We start from the raw sequence: 14,226 nt of genomic DNA, 5'->3' as shown, positions 1-14,226 counted from the left end.
TTATAGTCACCAGTAAACCAGAGCTTTTTTTAAAACAGATGTGATCATAGCAGGTTGAGTTTTATAAGGCTTATCAAAATGATTCTATCTTAATGAGGACACCTCAGAATAATGAAGCCTCTGCTCTCAACTCTCAAAATCCCTGCTGCTGGACATAAAACCTTGAGTGGCAAAAGTCAGATGAAACCTTCAATTGTGATTGAGTGGACAACAGAGGCAAACATTACTCAAAAGGAACGATGCACATGAAGAGGGAGTTATATCGAGTTAGTACAATTGGCTAGAGAGAACAAAATATTTTCTAGCCTGGAGATTGATTTTCATGTAAATTCTTAGACTACCCTACAGTGGGATTGTATGTTGCCATTGAATTACTGCAAGGTGTTTTTTTTTTCAATGTCAAAAAATACCAAGTCAACTTTTCAGGAGGCTTAAATGATCGAAACTGAGCATGTGTGTTTAGGGAAGTCTGATGGATGAGCTGTAGATGGTAAGTTCATGTTACTTCATGCCTGGAAGAAATTAAAGCAGATTCTTCTACTTGATGACATATTTGATCTGAATGTGAATTTTCTTCAGTGATTGAATAAATCTGAGTTTTAAAAATTATAAGAGAATTTACTTTTTCCAATATGTAGTATGATTTTGTTTATGCTAATAAAAGAAACTGTCATTAATTAACATTTTAATCACTGTATGTAATTTCTGGTAATTGCATGTTTCCAATGCTGTCATACTCTCTTCCAAAAAGATTCCAATTCATAAATATTCAATCACTGGGGTTCATTTTCATCATAAAAGCTCAATTTCTATCTATTTATAGGAAAAGTAATATAATTACAGTTACTGCCTTGAAACCTAAATGCCTTAAACTGCTATTATTAGTGCAAGGATGTTGACTAGATAGTTAATATAGAAAAAGAGGACACGAAAGAGCAAAGAAATATCAGGATGAAGGAATAATCATTCTATCAGACTAACAGGAAATTCCACTTAAATTCTGTACTTACGGGCCTCCCCGGTGGCGCAGCGGTTGAGCGCTGGGTTGCGAAGCTGCTTGCAGCCTCTGCAGCACTGGTCAATCCCCGATGCTCGGCCACCGGGAGGAGGGTCCCACATGGCGTGCAGACCTCTCCTGGCGCCCGCTGCTCCCCTCAGCAGTGTACCTCGGTCTTTTTGCTGCTCTGCTCCCCGCCCTGGCTCTGGTGAATTCTCTCACCCTCCGGTGCTTCTGACCTGTACCCTGTGCTTGTATAAAACAATAAACAAAACAAACAAACAAATAAAATAAATAAATCTTTAAAAAAAAATCTGTTCTTATATACAAAATGTGAAATAAAAAAGGGCCTCCCCGGTGGCGCAGCGGTTGAGCGCTGGGTTGCGAAGCTGCCGCGCCTCTGCGCGCGGTTCGATCCCGGCTGCTCCCCGGCCACCAGAGAAGGGTCCCACATGGGGCACAGACCTCTCCTGCCGCCCGCTGCTCCCTCAGCAATGTACTTGGTCCTTCTGCCTGCTCTGCTCCCCGCCCTGGCTCTGGTGAATTCTTCACCCTCCCGTGCTTCTGACTGTACCAAGTGCATGTATAAACAAAACAAACAAACAAACAGACAAACAAATAAATAAATTTAAAAATGCCTCTACAAAATGTGAAATAAAAAGCTGAATAATTGGTATATGAATTAATCAGTGTTGTCAGTCAAACATGCAATTCTTTACAAAAGTCCTTATTTCAAGGTCACCTTGTTATAGGGCAGCCCGGATATCGAACGGGTTGCCTGGCTGTGGTTCCTCACCTGCGCGCTTATTAATAAGGACTTATTAATACTCCACTACAGGCACACACAAAAGGTTAATAAAAGGTTTATTTATAAGGGAAAAGGAAATAAGGAAAATGTACAACTCAGGCAGAAAATAGGGAAAATAAGTCTTTAATGCGTCCTACCTGATCCGCCGACCTGGAAACCCAAAAAGCACTCTCAGAGCTGGTGGGATGCTGCGGGAGGCGGAGAGCCAAAATGGGGAACCTCCAAAGCTCACGTGTCTGGCTTTATACCAACCTGACTGCTTTACCCCACCCTCAGGTCCCAGCTACCTTCCTTTGGTGGTGATGGGATTTGGAGTTCCCAGTGTCTTTGGCTTTGACCTGGGGTGGGGGTGGAGTCCACAAAGCCTGGTATGGAATTAGCTTTAGGACATCCTTTCCCTAACAACATCTGTGTTAGAGTAGTAGTCATAGATTAGTGGAGCATTTATTTAGATAAGTCATGTGTTGGCCCTTGAAAAAGTTTCCCAGTCCAGGTACAAAAGAAATGTTCTCAGACATTCCAAGTGAGTTCACCACCATGGAGTCCTGCAATTTTTCTTCTAAATGACTATTCCAGGTGACTCTGATCCAGATGTCTTTGTCCATTATTTGAGAAACACTATTCTAGAAGAATTATGCCTTCACTTTTTTTTTTCTTGGTTTCAACAACTTCTAAGGCATACCACCAAGTTTGGTTAAAATTGCTTTTAACACCTAGATTTTATTTCCAAGTTTCTCTCCTATTTTGCTTTAGTGAAGCAACTTTCTCTGACTAGATACAGATTTTAACAATACAACAGGCAGCTTTTTTAAAAAAGACCCCCACCATATGGGTCCTTTCTTTGAAGTTGGAAACACCCCATGTTCTCCTCACTGGCTTCATCAAAGCAAAATCATATTCCGATGATGGTATTAGAGCAGTAACACAGGACCATTTGTTCGGGACATTTGCTATAGGGGAAGGCATCTCAGGAGCGACTCCCCTCAATGTCAGTCACCACATGGGCATGGGGGGCAGTGAGGGGTGACAGAGAGGCGATCAAAGGCCAGGTGCGGAGAATTGGAAACTTGATCAGGTACCTAGATGTAGAGGGCAGGGATTCTTGCTACACAGATTTAGCAGGATTTTTGCTAAATAATGGATGCAAAGATGAACGCAGAAGCTCAAGACAGTGGCCTGGTTGAAATGGCTGCTCCAGGGGCCTGAGCTGATTCAAACTGCTGGCAACATAAAAGTGAATTTTTAAGTCGTTTTCCTTTTTAAATTTCATATTGATTCTACCTTGTTTTTTATTATTTCTCTTCTTCTCCTTAGTTTAGGTAAACATTGTTTTCTGTATGTAGTTTATAAAGGTTGCTATGATGGAGGATGAGAATTCTGACAATTCTGGTATCAAATGATCGTATTGCAGTAAGTTCCTGTCCCTACTCATGCACATTCCAGAAATAAAGGACAGTTTTTGACAGAAATCAGAAAATCAGACTTCACAGACTAGAGCCACTGTTGACTAAAAAAAAAAATAAATTGTAAAATACAAAATTTAGACATGCAATTTGTCCTTACATTTCTAAAGGAATAGCAATTTAGGTAAAAGACTTTTAAAACTTCGCTCACTTCTAGCATGCTGCCGCATTAAAAAGTCAATTACTTTCCAGGACTTAGTGTGGATTTTCAAACTTGTATGAAGTGGGAGGCCCACATGGGTGAGAGTGGCTCCCTTATTATAATTTTGAATTCCCTGATGTCATCAGTGACTTAGCTGTTCAGGCACCTACTTAATCCCTGTAGAACTTTTTTCTGATTATCTGGGTGCCCCAAAATTTAGCCTGGAAACTTTAGTCTGAATCATTATGTAAATTGCTTTATGAGAGAATATAACCCTATGTCTTCCTGATGGAAACATAAATTGAAAGAGGCAATCCGGAATTAATGATTCCTTCTCTGAAGAGTCTCCAATGCAGGTGGCTCCCAGGGAGGCTTATGGGTTTTATTCTTTCCACAGTCCACTGCCGATTCCATGAGTGGAGAACAAGGGTCACGCAGAACTGATTGTACGTTTTTTTCCTGCCACATTAAACCCTGAACAATTGTTCTTTCTATGGAAAGATTTTTTTTTTTAAAAAGGCTACTCATTTATTAATTAGAGCTATTAATGATAAGAGGAAAATATGAGTTTTAGCAGATATCCTGATATTTTTATTAAATTGTGCATTTTACCAGACATACAAAGAAGAAAATATGTCATTTCTGATAGTAGAAATCTGCGCCTGCAACCCCCAGTTGAATAATAAATGGATGTGGTTGGGTCCACACCCTCCTTGCTGGGGAAGGAGGAGAGGGATGCCAGGGAGGGCTGGTTGCCAGCATGGACCTCCCTGCAGGGCTTCAGGTGCTGGGTGAGCCAGGTGTGGCCACACTTAACAGCTCTGCATTTAAATACTAGATTGATGCACCCCTGAAACACAGAGAATTTTCAAGACACTCTATACTTTCTCACACAATAAAATAAAAGAAATAAATAAACAAAAGAGAAAGCACACTTTGCACTTTCTTATTTTATTTATTTTTACCTGCAGAATTATTTTTTTATAATAAATTTTATTTTTATATTCACCACAATTGCAACCCCCCAGTGACCCCAATCCTCCCCTCCTGCCCCCACCCCCAGAAAGTATCTCTGGTTCATAGTTTTTTGTGATTTGATTTTCACTTCTTATAGTTATTCATTTCCTGTCCTTATTTAATTTTCTGATTCCTGCTATGAGTGAGACCATCCGGTATTTTTCTTTTTCTTTCTGGCCTTATTTCGCTGAGCATGATCCCTCAGCTCCAACCATGTTGCTGCAAATTTGCAGTGTTTATCTTTTTTGAATGCTGAGTAATATTCCATGGTGTTATATGGACCACATCTTCTTGATCCAGTCATCTATTTTTTGGGCAATTTGGGCTGTTTCCCAAGCTTAGCTATTGTAAAAGTGCTGCTATAAACATAGGGGTTCAGGTGTTCTTTGGAATCGATGTTTCTGTGTCCTTTGGGTAAATACCTAGGAGTGGAATTGCTGGATCATATGGAAGCTCTATGTTTAGTAGGTCAAGAAATCTCCACACAGCTCTCCATAGTGGTTGGACCAGTTTGCACTCCCACCAACTGCAGGAGAGTTCCTTTTTCTCCACACCTCGCCAACATTTGTTGTTGCTAGTTTTTTTAATTTGCACTTTCTTATTTTTAAAAATATAGTATATGTTCAATTTTTCTGGCACCAAATCTGCGATGCCAGTGCTGCAGTCATCTGGCTCCCACCAGCCCCTTCATATTGAAGATAATAGCCCACGTCACACACTGGCCAAGGGAGAGCCCCAGCTCCATCTCTGTGTTATTCACCTAAACTCATTCTTCATTGCTGGCCTGTAGAGATCTCTGCAGAACAGAATATTTTGCAGTTTGTCAGTAAACATCTCAGGCACAGCGAACTCATCAGGACTGTTCTGGTTTAGCCTGTGCTGAAGCCGGGGGTACCAGAATTGGTCACTGATGGGACCCTAGGCTCAGGGGGCCGTGGCCACAGCCTGGGCGGCCACTACAAACTGGAGGAAGCCAGCCCAGGAGCTTCCCTGGCACCTCTGAAGGCCGCTTGGCTCTGCCCACACCTTTATTGCAGCCCAAGGACGCCGACCCCGACTGGCCTCTAGGACTGGGAAAAGTTGTGCAGATCTCAGCCACCAACTTTCTGGTGATTTCTTGCAACAGCTTAGGAAGGTGACACATCCTTCCCTGGACTTTGTTCTCTTCAGATCTTAGAGATAATGCGCTGTGTCCTGGAGCAAGCGAGCCAAAGGGGACCCTGCAAATTAAATTGTCCCAGGTCTTCAAAGGGGGCGCTTCGCTGGTTAGGAAGGGGCAGATGGTTAGGGCTTGACCCCGCCTTGCATTATGGAACAAGGGAGCACTCAGCCAGGACAGAAGCTTGTCCTGGCCCCTGAGCCCTCACTGCTCTCCAGGAGAGAATCCGCATCCTGTAGCGATGGCGATAGACCTCCCGGCCCTTGCAAGGTGGGTGTCTGGCACGTTGGGGTCTGTCTGATGCTTTTGAGGAGTGAGCCCTCGACTGCCAGGGATCACACACTCAAGCCTAAAGCCCTCACATAAATTCTGTTTGATTCCTCAATCTCTCAAAGCAGTTTCTGTTCAGGTTTGTGAGTTTCCCCAAGTTCTCTTCCATTGAATCAGCATTTGATTAAAAAAAAAAAAAAGGTACCGAATGTCGGACTCACCTGAGCATGTCTACTTTTTTTCTAGGATTTTGTTTTCTCAAGAAATTATTATCTTAGTGACTTTCCATTTTCCCCCGATTTCCATACATCAACACCAACAGAGAGACAGAGAAAGAGAGATCAGCTTTTCGAGTTTTCTTAGCCAGTTAAGTAGTCAGCTATGAACCAGCCCTCCATCCCTGGAACAGAAAATGCAAATGTGGTCTCCTCAACGGAAAAGTTTCAATTCCGGAATTGCTAAGGCTTTCAAACTTACACCTTCCTGCACAGATGCCATAAATAGAGTAAATATTTAGCTTCTACATATTTTAATATCAGGTTTTTTGAAGTTTTTCAGAACTAATGTGGCACTGAAGGCTAAACTCCTTACTCTCTGACCCTGCGAGAAACGCTTGCCGACCCTCTCCTGGATTATCGATTTGTGGTGTTTGACCCCAAACAGCACTGAGTACACCTTGCAATGGGTTTTCCTGTTCAACACACAATGATTAAGTCTTCATTTTGCAATTTTTCCTTTTTCAGGAAACATCCTGTGTTTTGATATTTCTTAACAGCAAAAACCTCATGGTGATGGTCTTTGCTGAGTAGGTGTTCTGCGTTCCCACTGTGCAAAGAAATCTCCCTCAAGTCTCACCTTAAAAAAATCCAGACCTCCCGACTTGTAGGATTTGTTATCCTAAAAAAAAAACATGTCAGCATGCCACGGCCAGCTCACAGACTTGCTTGGGAAGTGTGTATGTCATTCTCTGAGGTTACAAGACAAATCTTCCAAAATGCTTCAGACATGATACACTCTGACTGCTACAGGCAAAGCTGGGGAGGACCCAGGGACCCCAGACTCAAGGGGGAAGCTCTAGTGCCTGCCCTAAGGGCTCACACCCACCCGTGTGCACAACAGCCAAGTAATCAAACCTGAGGGTGCCCAAAACTTTTAGTCCCTGAGAGGTTCAAAGGGAACAGAGATGTCAGTGGGCAGGCTGAGGGGCACCCCAGGACCCCCAAACCTGCATGCTCTAAACAGGTTCTGCCATCAGTGTCATAAAGACAAAGCATCCTCTTATGAGAAAGCACCTTCTCGGATAGTGTGTGCACAGAGAGGAGGGAAGGACATCGCCTCCCAGGGAAGCACCCGATGCTGCCCGTCCCTTCGTGGGTAAAGGCCCAGCCCAACGGGGTTGGCTCAAAGCAGGCCACTGAGGCCCGAAAACTTGACACAAGTCCAGGGCACCTTCTGATGGGGACCAGAAAGGAGGCGCAGAAGGAGCCAGGCACAGTTGGGGTGAAAGGAACAACATCAAACAGGGAAAAGGAGTGGATGAGAGAAAGATCTCAAAACATGAGCACCCAAGCTAACGAAAACCAACCACCCCATTACCAGCAAACCCCAGCAAGCAGCCAGGCCTGGGGCGGGACAGCCAAGGCCAAGCACAAGGCCAGGGTGGATGCTGCACGGACAGGGTCTCTCAGGAGAGCAGGACTAACCACTGCTACAACACCGCAGCCTCCATAAGAGCCCGAGTGGGGAGCGCCCCCAAGGAGGGCAGCAGAGCCAAGGCAGGAGCAGAAGTGGGGACCCCTGACCCTCAGTTCCTGCTGTCCCTGTTCAGGTGGCCGGAACCCCATGATTCCAGCACTTTTCAGCACAAAATGCCACCCCTATTTGAACATGTGTTTGCTTTCCAGTTATACAGAATTTTAATTTTTATTTCCTAAAAACAAACCATACATAGAAAAATACCTTGACAGCAACTGGAATCAGCTTCCAGTGAGTCCAACTGGGGCAGGCTGGCTGCTGTGAAGCCACAGAGAAACCTCTTCTTTCTGTCTCGTAGCTTCCAGATGTCCCTGCAAAAATGAAAGAATAAAAGTATGATTCCTCTAGTATGGCATGAAGTTTAAAAAAATAAATTTACTAGGCAACTTACATATTTTCAAGCTAATGATTTGTGAATCAGGCCCAGGTATTAATCCAGGCTCTAATACTGCTAATTAATTAACCTCAGCTGCAGCGCTCACAAGCTGCAGAGCAGGGGTTGCAGGATGACTTACCTGAGAGTGAAACAAATCCATTATTTGAACAAAATATCTTTAAAATGGTTGCCTGAAAGCTACAAAATTTTTAAAGAATAGTGATATAAAAATCTCTCTCAAAAGCATTTCATTCCCAAGGATACTAAAACTCACTCAGCTTGAAAATAAAAAAAAAAAAAGAAACCCTCAAACTTCAAATACTTGGAGATTAATCCCCTTGTCTTTAAATTCAGGTCCAGCCATTGCAGCATTTGAACAGCAATGGAAGTGGCCTATGTGCGCAAGCCAGAGGGACCTGCCTCCTGGAGGAAGAATTTGTTGATCAGGGTAAGATGCTTCTAGTTTCTAGCTATCTCCCTATTGAAGGGTCAAAATTTTCACCCAAAAATATCTTTGCAGGAAGAGTTTTCTTTGATTAGAGGGACTCTGAAGGTTCGGTGGAGCTTGTCCTTTTGGGAAGAGACAGTCAGTGGACGAAGGAGAGGAACTGTGCTGGGAAGCCCCACCGCCTGGTCTCTTTCCTTGGAGAAGGCAGGACTCAGCTCTAGACTTACTTCACTATTTGCCCACCTAGAAGAGCCAAGAGGGTATCGGATAATATCCTATGTACCCTGACACCATAAAATATTGAATTAGGCAGTGAAATAACCTCATATTGAAATAAAAGCAAATTATTGCAAAATTCAGAGAAGTTTGCTTTTATGGAGATATAAATTAGCTAATTAATCCTACAATTTTGTATTGACTTGAAATGTAACTTTGTGAGCTGGCTTGATATACAATAGTGGAAATGGAAATTTAAAATGTACAATAATAGAATCAAGTCAATTCTCACAAAGCTTATATTGTAATATTGACCAGATTCTCTAGAGCTTGAATATAAATTCAGTGAAAATGCAACTGGATTTCCATTCTGTTGTCACTTCAATACAACTATGCACAATTTTAATTTATTTGTCATATTCTTATATTTTTAATTTAGTCATATATTCACAAAAATTAGAGAAGCATTAGAAAAGTCCACATTCACCTTTTAAATTATCAGTTTATAAGCAATCACAAACCCTAAATAACATACATCCTGAAATATTTTTTAAAAAATGGCTTTAGAGGCTATCAAGACTAAAATAGAGGGGCTCCCTGGTGGTGTAGGGCCTGAGCTCTATCCCCGGCCAGGGAACAACCCACATGGCACAGCAGACCTCTCCTCTCTCCCTGCTGCTCCCCTCAGCAGTGTATTTCAGTAGCTCAGCCTGTTTGGCCCCCACTTTTTCCCTGGTGAATCCTTTTCTCTGGCCTACACCTCAGTTCTTGTATGGGGAGAAAGAGAGAGAGAGAGAGAGAGAGAGAGAGAGACTAGGAGCAGAAATGTTTAGTCATGTGAATTATATAACTAAAAGATCAAACTCTGTCAATAGATAAGATCGGGATGATTATGATTACAATTCAAAGTACTAGAATTTCACTACAAGAAATTTCTAGACAAGGGATTTGATAATTTTATTCATCTTCTCTCTCATCTTAGACATATGCATAACCAGTTCAATGCTGTCTCCCCACACATGTGCTGTTGTGGCTGATGCTAACCTGAAAGTTATATAACAATGTTAATTCAATCAAAAAGCAAGCATTAACACAGAATTGAGTTCTCTTGGCATATTTCAAATCACAGAAAAATCACCAAACTTCTAAATAAAGACCTAAAACATCTCTATATATATATATATATATATATATATATATATATATATACACAGAGAAAGAAAAGACACTCCAAGTAGCTGGGAGTCAATATGGAACCATGATGTAAAAAGATCCAAGATATTTCCTCAAACACCCCCCCAACCCCAATAAAATATAAATTTCACGAAGGAAGGACACATCACATTCAAATCTGTATTCCGTGGTCAGAGAAGAGTTTGTCTCATAGTAAATGATCAATGCATATTTGTTTAATGACTGGATTGAAGAATATCTGTGTGTGTGTGTGTGCGTGCGCGCACGTGTGTGTGTGTGTGTATGTGAGAGAGAGAGAGAGAGGGAGAGGGAGGGGGGACGAGATTCTTAGGGGGTTTTAAAAATACCTGAAAATATTCCTAGACTTTCCTTAAAAGTCTGTGTTGGAAATGAAAGCATTCATTCAATACATTACTGTTTGCTGACTGCCTATTGAGTGTCAGGGGCTTTAATGGTGAAATGTTTGTTTTTAAGCTGTCACTCCCATCAATTATCATCACTGGGGGAAGACTGATGAAAGGGACAGTCGTCAAGCTCATGCGGCGCTCGCTAAGACAGGAACTGGAGAACAGGAGGCAGCAGACACTGCTGAGCTGGAGTGAGGGTGTGAGGCACCCAGGAACAGTAATTAATGAGGCAGCAGTTCTGGAGATGAAGGTGAAGATAGAGGGAAGAGTCCAGGGACTTGGGGTTGAAGCAATCCAGGGCAGTCGGTTTAGTTAGCAAGACCAATAACCCCCTAGACCATGATAGTGCTCTTGAGCCGTGGTCTTGAAGGAACTGCAGCATCATCATTTGTAGAGAGAAATAATTTACAAGAGAACAGAGATCTTTAGGGTTGACAGTGTCCAGTGTCCAGGGCAGAAGTGGTGGGGTTGAAACCATCACAACAGCAGTGAGAGGACAGAGAGAGATGGAGAGATTTCAACCTAGGAAGGTGGTATGTGGTAGGTAGAGAAACATTGAATTATCAATGATTTTATAGGGTTTCACATGTACCATCAATGCAATTTAATGCTTATTGGCAGAATTGAAAGTGTTTTCTGGCTAGTGGGTCACTGACAATGATGTGATTATAATGGACATTTTGGGATTAATAAAGCTTTGAAAGAGTGATTCTTTGTTTGTTATCTTAAACTTTCCAAAGCCAAAAGTAATAAACTGAAAAGACATTCAAACTTTCATTCTCTGTAAAAGATGTGGCTTCTACAATTTGATTGTCTTCTGGGGTTGTGTTTGTGGGATGCGTATGTTTGCTAAGAAAATAGTGTGGTTTGGAGAATTCTTTTAACCTTATTTAGATAAGACTTATTTAGTGAAGAATAAATTCAAGAATTGCATTTTTGTAACACACACACACAGAGGCCAGTAATTGGTGGCATGTGTGAAAACAGTAGTGCTAGATTTATATTTACAGCACACTTTTCAATAAAAATATTTATTATGAGAGACATTTTCCTATGTCACTTGCAATTTTTCAGGACCACTGGCAAAATTTAGTACAAGGTGAAGATCACTTTTCCAGAAACGACAAAAAATACGTGCATAGTCATGATTTTACGATGACCTATCCTATGTGGACGATTCATAATTTCTTCAGCGTGAGGTGAGGGGGGCTGTTTATCACTAGAAATAGAAATGAACTAAAGGCAGCTCAGGCAGAGATTCTGTATTTTCATTCTTTTTAAAAGATGTGATTTCACGAGCTGTGAACCTATATCCCTAAACCACTTACAGTGTAAACCAATGTTACCTCAATAAAAAAATACGTTTTTATACATATGTGATGAAATAGAGGACAATTGTACATCATAAAACCCATACTAAAAAGGATTTCAAACATACACTAATTTTAACAGCATATTTAATGCTTAATATAATTGAGCTCATTATAGCAATCCAGTTTCCACAGCTCTCCTTTTAACACAAAACCAAAAATGGCACCACTTATTCCACAGAACTTGCTCGCGCTATAGTGAAATTTCTATGTATCTGTCAAGCTGTCTGCCCTCACTGGAGAGCCTGTCAGAAATAATCATTTCATGATCTCACATTCACAAAGGTGCAAAGCCCAGATATGCTTGCCTTTTGAACGTCAAAAATCGTGCCGACACAAGCCTCTTCATCAAGGACTGTGGACACCAACCCCCTGCTCCCAACGTTTTTGTTCTGTGTTTTATTCAAGAGAAGGTCCTGCCACTTAGATTATGCGCAAGTTTTCAGAAATGTAGCCAGAATAATTTATTGCTTTACTGTGATGTTAGATAAGAAATTCTTCTACTATATCACTGGATATTTTGTAAATATTTAGAATTCCTAATCTAATGTTATTGATAGTTTCACTTAAAAAGGTCAACACTCTCAAGCTCCTTGTTTAAACAAGAAACCTGTCATCTCACTGCATGTCGGAAAAGAAGGAAATGACAATAATACTCCTATGCTTCAATAAGAAAGCCCAGAACATGCATATACCGGAGAACGCAGAGCTGTCAATCTACATATTATTATAGACAATACATAATTAAATAAATCATTCGAATTAATGACACAGATCTCAGGGATTAAATACCATTCCACAGTTTCCAGAGCCTAGGGGTCCTACAAAGCTCTTTTATTAGAAATTGTTATTTGCAAGAAAGTTTAGATTATGTAGAATAGCATCTGCTTTTCTGCAGCTGTAAGGAAAGTAGTATATATATTTCTGTATTTCCTTCCTCATCTTCACGATCTGTATTCCCCAACATTTAGTAGGTTTCAGCGCCAAGACAAAATGCTGTGATTCTGTTTGTTGGAGTAATGGACATGATAGCATAGTTTCTAGCTGCACAAGATAATTCCCACCATTTCTTCTTCCAAGAAATACTGATAAAATTTCCAGTGGTGCAACATTCAAATCAGTATGAGAAGGACATGATTTCACTGAGAAAAATTCCAATTTCTATGCTAATTTCACAAGATTGCACAACAGATGTTCATTTAGGATATAGCCTTAATGGGAATTATAAAGAGACCTACCAGCAGATTTTACCTCTGCTGTTGACTCATAAAGTATTTGTTAAAAATATGAACCAGGTGTTCTTGTAAGGCTGGGATATGAATCTGGAACGTGAGAGTAGGGCCAGAGCTCACCTTTTCCCTCTCCTTCCTGCCTCCCTCACTCTCTCCTTCCTGCCCTTCTTTCTTGCTTTCTTTCTGAAATCTCCTTACTTCTAACCCATGGAGTGAACAAATAGCTAGATAGCTGGAAGTAAAGGAAAAAGTCAGAAAAGGGTTTTATTTGTAGAACTAAGGACTAGTTCACTCCCTAGGTAAGTCCAGCCAGTGATCAGCATGCTCGAATTCCAATTCAGACTCCATTCCTGGTTAACTCTGCAAATTTAAATAAATTACTCAGCCTCCACTAAATAGGATTTTCCTTATCATTAACACAAGAACTGTATTGATATCCCTGCTCTGGGGAGAGGATTAACAGATCAGCAGGGTGCAATATTTAGAAGAGTGTGTGATAAGGTATTTCTCTTTTCTAAGGTTGTTATTCTGTGTTTACTGTCATTGCGTTGATCACAGTTATTATTATAATGTTAATGTTGGCATTGAAACTCACACTCAGTGAGTTCCAGTGGAAAAATAATGATTCCTTGGCACATTCATAACTCTGCAACAAAAAGTATAAAATTAGTGATACAATGCCACCCAGCAGCGAGGCAAGAGTGACTTGTCCTGGTTGGAGTAAGTTGTGACACGCTGCTTATTTCATGTGAAAACCAAGAGCAGACAAACAAAAACAAGAGCAAGCCAGTCACACAACTTCTTTCCTTGCTCACTTGGTGGTTTTCCAATGAGAGACACACAGGTGGACCCACACTTCCTTCTGATTCTGAGTTACTACCCAAACATTTCCATGCTGAAAGAAATGCTTCATTGGCACATAACACCTCAAAGGTGTGAAGGCCTTTGGGCAAAAAATAATAGCAGATTGTTTGTTAGAGTAAATAATAAAAAGGGCTATATATAGAATTTAATACATTTTAAATGGATATTCTCTTTTTTGTAGTTTTTGTTCTGAAGCCAATAAAATCTTAATGTGGGTCTTTGTTTTTATTACTTACTACTTATTCCTTCTATCTATATTCGAACTCCAATATTCTGTCACCTCCCACTTACAAGTGTCAATCCTCCACCCCTTCATTGATTTACTATTCATCCTTATGGCTCACCTCTTTCAAAATATGTTTTAATACTACTTTGGAAGGCAGATCAAAATGATAAGATCTTAAACAAAAGGTTATCTATATTGAATTGTCAAAGATAGAAATAATACACAATACAGAGCACGGAGAGATGTTCTGTACAGGTTGAAAATTTGAAGAATGTTAATGAA

Source organism: Talpa occidentalis, unplaced genomic scaffold, assembly GCF_014898055.3.
Source record: "Talpa occidentalis isolate TD23 unplaced genomic scaffold, MPIMG_talOcc4v2.1 talOcc4.2, whole genome shotgun sequence".
Lineage (NCBI taxonomy): Eukaryota > Metazoa > Chordata > Mammalia > Eulipotyphla > Talpidae > Talpa > Talpa occidentalis.
The sequence above is the reverse complement of the archived record's forward strand: the minus strand, read 5'-3'. Positions refer to the sequence as shown.